Source organism: Ovis aries, chromosome 20 (genome assembly GCF_016772045.2).
Source record: "Ovis aries strain OAR_USU_Benz2616 breed Rambouillet chromosome 20, ARS-UI_Ramb_v3.0, whole genome shotgun sequence".
NCBI lineage: Eukaryota > Metazoa > Chordata > Mammalia > Artiodactyla > Bovidae > Ovis > Ovis aries.
In genome coordinates, this window is record NC_056073.1 from 33,967,618 (window position 1) to 33,973,712 (window position 6,095).

A 6,095-nucleotide genomic window follows, 5' to 3' on the forward strand; every position below is an offset into this window, starting at 1 on the left:
TCTGATGCTAAAGCTGAACTCCAGGCCTTTGGTCACCTACTTTGAAGAGTTGACTCATTGGAAAAGACTCTGACTCTGGGAGGGGTTGGGTGCAGGAAGAGAAGGGGACGACATAGGATGAGATGGCTGGATGGCATCACCGACTCGATGGATGTGAGTTTGAGTGAACCCCAGGAGTTGGTGATAGACAGGGAGGCCTGGCCTGCTGCAATTCATGGGGTCGCAAAGAATCGGACACGACTGAGTGACTGAACTGAACTGAACTGATGAAGAGAGTTATTCACATATAATTGTATTCTTGGCCACTTGTGGTATTCTGAGAACTTTGATTTAAACTGTATATAAAAGAAATTACTTTATTATGATAGTTAAATAACTGGTATAATTATGTGTGTATATTCAGAATCCATTAGTCCAGTGGCCATAAAAATGAGTGTCCTCATCCCCTGGGGAAGAAAATGTTACTATTTCCATTTCTATTTATTTTTGTCTCAATTTAATTTAGTTTATATTTGTGTATATTTTTTAAAATGTCATAATATATTAGAATAGCAATGCATATATGATTCTTTTACATAATATAATTAGGTCACTGACGATGTGTTGAAAAATGGAAAACACTTTGGAGATTAGTTCTTCAGGAATCAGAAAACTATCAAAATTTGCTGCATAAAATGTTACTTAATTTGGGGAATTTACCAAAAATTTTTTTTTATGAAACCAGTTCTACTGAAGAGAGGCAGAATATTCAGAACATGCATATTTGGCGTGAGTTTGCATAGGGACTCAGACACGGAAACATTTTTGAAGTTGCATAGACTATCAAGAGACCTGACTGGATAGGGAAAACTTGAATCTTGAAGGCAAGAGAGCATTTGCTCCCCTCAGTGTGGTCTAAGTTGTTTTTCTTTGAATCACTTCCCTTTCTTCACCTTTATTCCCTAAACCCCATCCTCTGCTTTACTAGTTCTTTTCCCCTAGTACAGATCACCTGTTAACATACCATATAATGTACTTGGATTCATGTTTCTTGCAGATTATCTATAGTCTTCCCCCAGCTAGAATATCAGTTCCATGAGGATAAGTGTCTGCCTGCTTAGTTTAGTGATGTAAACTAAGCACCTATAAGAGTTTCTGAGTCAGGGAGGAATTAAGTCAAAGATCAGTTGGTTAAATGACCAACAGAAGAGTACTGGGCAGGCCTATAGGTTTCGAAATTTTGTGATTTTCATTAGCTATTGTAAATAAGCTGTTCTGCAGTTAATGTTTCAAGGTTAAGACACGTTTCTGTATCTACTATTAGCATAAACATAAACTACATTTGAAGAAAAGGTTTAGACCCAACATGATAGCCAAAATGCACATTTGAAAAAACAAATTATACTAGTTTATTAGTTTTCTTTATCTAATATGTAATTATATCCTTTTCAAAAACTTTGCCTTACATATGTGTGTATTCATATATGTTTAAATATATAAATAAAATTCCATCTAGTCAAAGCTATGGTTTTCCCAATAGTCAGTATGGATGTGAGCGCTGGACCAAAAGGAAACTGAGACCCAAGGAACTGATACTTTTGAACTGCGGTGTTGGAGAAGACTCTGGAGAGTCCCTTGGACTGCAAGAAGATCAGACTAGTCCATACTAAAGAAAACCAGCCCTGAATATACATTGAGAGGACTGATACTGAAGCTGAAGCTCTAATATTTGGCCACGTGATGCAAAGAATTGATTCATTGGAAAAGATCCTGATGCTGGGAAAGATTAATGGCAGGAGGAGAAGGAGAAGGCAGAGGATGAGATGGTTGGATGGCATCATCGACTGGATGGACATGAGTTTGAGCAAGCTCCAGGAGAGGGTGGAGGACAGGGGAGCCTGATATGCTACAGTCGGTGGGGTCTCAAACAATTGGATATGACTGAGTGACTGAAGTCAATTGAAGGTATGATGTGTTATGTACATAACATAATGATTATATGATCATTATACATAAGTCACATTGACAAATATGCTATTTCAGTTTCAGGTATCATTATACGTAGATAATATTGAGATATACTGTTATTTTGGTTTCAGGTGTACAACATAATTATTTGATATATATTGCAAAATGATCACCACAATAAGTCTGGTGAACATCCCTCATTAGAAAGAGTTACAATTTTCTCCTTGTGATGAAAACTTTACAATCTCTTGGAAGTGTGCAAATAGGCCATAAGTATATTCCCTTTTTGACTTAGTGCAGTTAAATGAGACAAGTGGCTTTGAGTCTTAGAATCAAAGAATCATGTTGAAACAGTTGAGATGAATCAAACTTCTCAGTGCCAACTCAGAGAGAGCTTTCTTAAAAATCCATCCCTCTTTAGGCCCACCTGGCTGCCATCACCCTTGGTATGGTGTGCAGGCATAGATCAGTGTTTAAGGCTATGGTATCTTTTCCAGGTGTCCATGCATGTCTTTCTCGACATCATTCAGTGCTTCATCCGTCTCTTGTCTTCACTATCCAAAGAGGGTATAATTATGGCAGAAGACGTCTAAGTAGCTAGACTCACAGTTGCTGCCCACTGGGCAATTTGGAAAGAGGCTGGGAAGGAGTCCTTCCAGTATTAGCATTTTACTTTCAGGGGATTAGAAAGCTTTTCATTTTGAAGAGTCAATCAATGCAAATATGTCTCAGGAGTGAACACTGTTTAATTATTTATTTGATTAGTGATTAGATGACTGTCTGCTGAGAGTAAGGCAAAGAAGGGTGAGTATATAAGGGAGAATTTAGTAAAAAGGAATGAGAACCTCTTGGAGAAAGTGGGCACATGATTAAGGAGACCATGACCTCTATTTGGTTTAGGTTTTAGGTTTTGTCTAGGCTGGCTCTGTAAAGGTATGGGTTGTTTCCATTTGATTTCCATTCATCCTCTATGCTTTACAATGTATGTCCTATTTAAGTGTTGAGAGTGACTAGTGACTTACTACTTGTTATCACTGGGTAGTCCTACTTTGCTTCTGGTATTCCATACCGTCTAGCAGAGATACCTTACAGTACTCATTTCTATCATTTGCTGCAGACCCTTAACATTTTTTGGTGATTTCTGCTACTAAGATGATGAAATACAGGAACCTAGAGCTCAGTTGCTTTTGGATAAAACGTTAATTTATCTCCCCCCCTTCTCTCTGACTTTTCAGTCATTTTTTGACTCAGCTAGTCGCATATTATTCCATGCCTTTTTTGACTCTTATGTCTGCCTCATTCCTTGCATGTGGTCAAGGTCTATTTCATTTCCTGTATCTCTCACATGCTTTGCTTCTTTTCACTTGGCAGAGCCCTCTTTGATTTTCAGTGTCATAATATTCCCAGCTCTTTCTCATCCCTTTCTTTTTCTCTATCAGCCCCAACAGTCACAACTCCTCAATACATATTAAAGTTTCTCTTTTCTAATTCTGGACATTATGCTCTCTTGGACTGAATATTCTTGGCTTTCTGTTGCATTGAAGAATAAAGAAAAACTCTATTTCTATTTGATAGAATCATCTATCAAATGATTCTCCCTAATGCATAAAAGTCCATACAAGTATTTCTCCGTTCTAACCCTACAATAATATATATAGTATATCATGGGAGCATAATCATGAGAGATACAACATGAATGGTAAATAATGAACATATCTCGTGTTTTTGTCAGACTTGATTTTCCACTGATACCTTATAATGCTATCTGTATTAATATCTCAGTTTCCTTGATCTTGGATGTCAGAGATCCTTACTTCATAGGATGATCCTAAATGAATTGACAGATGTACTGTTTTTCTATTTTTGCACATCAAGGTCCCATCAACATTTCAAAACTCCATCATAAAGCCATCCCATTTGCATCACTCCTATGACACACTCAGATGGCTCCTAGCTGTACTTCAATCCACTGTAGCCCCATGGTGGCATCACATCTTATTCTTCTTCACGCTACCATGCAATATAGCAGTTGGTGTGTTTATATCACCCTCTCCTTCTCTACAACTTGCAGGCCTGCTTCTGGAAAATAGAGATTTTTTTTAAACCTCAGTTTAAATCCTCATTGTATCCATGACATGTGATTTGCTAATCTATAACATCAGTGAACTTCAAAGGTTCTTCATTTGTTTGTTTCCTTTCAGGAACCACTCTTACTAGTCTTGATATAATAGGGCCATTTCTTTAAATGTAGTCTTACATGGAAATCTGTAAAAGAGGGGAAAATCAACACTTTCTGGATGGCAAGGGACTGATTGTTAAATGTTGTCCAAGTATCCCCGCTTTGGCTATTTCTGACTTACTCTACAGTATAACCATGGCTCTGTTCGATATTGTCTGAAATCTACAGTGTTACTTTTTTGGTCACAGTCAACCTAGGAGAGAGCTCTCAACATCACCACCTCTGTTGTTGATCTAAAGTCATAATTTGGGCTTGAAGAGACAATACATGAAATTGCGTGTGGTCTATTGGTGTGTGTATGTTTCCTCCAATTACATTGTCCCCCTTATGCCAATTTTCCCCTCTAATAAATGCCATCCTCTCTGCTGGAAATATCTGAATGAAAGAAAGTTAAGCAAGTAACAGAACAGAATTAGATGTTTTGGGCAGTAATGACTTAAAAAGTGCTTACAGGGTTTTTTCATGGAAAGAGAATATGAGAGGTTTGCTATTAGAATGTTAAAAGCATATATATTTGGGTCCTTAAAAATAAAGTGTTCTAACAGCATTTCATCCTTCACTACCCACATCATAGACTCACTTTCCCTTTGCTGTTTTTCCTTCCTTCTGTGTTTCTCTTCCTTCTCCCTTACTCATCCCTCTTTCACTTCTACCTTTTGATTTCCCATTTTCTTTGTCAGGAATTGCTACTAAAGCCCCCAAGATGCTGTAAAACCAACCCAGCCACATCACTGACTTCTTAGGAGAGCCAGTCAAGAGATTGGCCTTCATCCCAGGTTGTTTGGAGGCTGTTAAACAAGCTGAGTATCCCTAATCAAGTCTCAAGCTCCAGTCTCAGTAGAGAGTCTATTTGGAGGATTTTATAATTGAGTGACCTACTAGGGCATGTTTGTAAGGCCAAATAGTTAATGACAAGGATAGTTAATCTAAAAGGAAGAGAGAATGGAATCTCACTTCTCATGTAATGTGGTTTTCAATCCAGCTTTCTGATCTACTCAGTTCCTATGTGACCACTTGGACAATTGTCCAGAATCCACAGTGATGGACTGATGCACACCAGTATTTCTGACATTCAATCATTCAGAGTGTTTATGATACATGGGTTTCCTGTGGGTGAGCTAGTAGGCAGCTCACTGTGAGCTGCTTAATATTCTCCAGATGGTGCTTGCAGAGTGAGGGGAACAGAGAGGCTCTGGTGACTACTGCAGGTGGGGAGTTGTGGGTTCCAGAACATTTCCCCTGATTAAAAAGGAAACTATGAATTTGGGGAACCCTAACTTGTGAATGTCCTGGAAAATCACCAGGATAAGCCCTCAAGAAAAACACTTGTTAGTCAGGGGGAATTTCAGATCAGTCTGTCTGGACCAAGAGAAGGCTACAACAGCACCAATTAGTCAGTGATGTCAGAACTTTCCCATCTTGTTACAATCTACACTGTTCCAACATGGCCAAGGAATGAAGATCCAGAGAGGGAGAGAGAAGGAACCTTGCAGAAATGGACACATGTACATTTCCTGGTAGGTCCCCTGGGCCTCAGCAGGGGAGAGGGAAACACTGAATAGGCTGAATATGAGGTGGAGCTGACACTTGACTGACCTGGACTTGTGAAAGCCAGAGTGATGGAATGTGTGGAATGGCTGCAAGGTGATGCAGGAGATGAGGATGCAGTGGAGTGTGGGTGACGACAGCCCCTGGAGGAGGATGAGCAGGATCACCTTTGTATCTGCTATGGTCTCAGCCTTTGTGTCCCCCAGAAATTTCATATGATGAAACCCTGATTCCCATGCCTATGGTATCCATAGGTGGGGCCTTTGTGAGATAACGGAATTATAAGGATGGAGCCTCCTCAGTGAGTTGAGTGCTTTTATATATAAGAGACACTCAGAGCTCCCGAGGCCCCCCCCCCCCC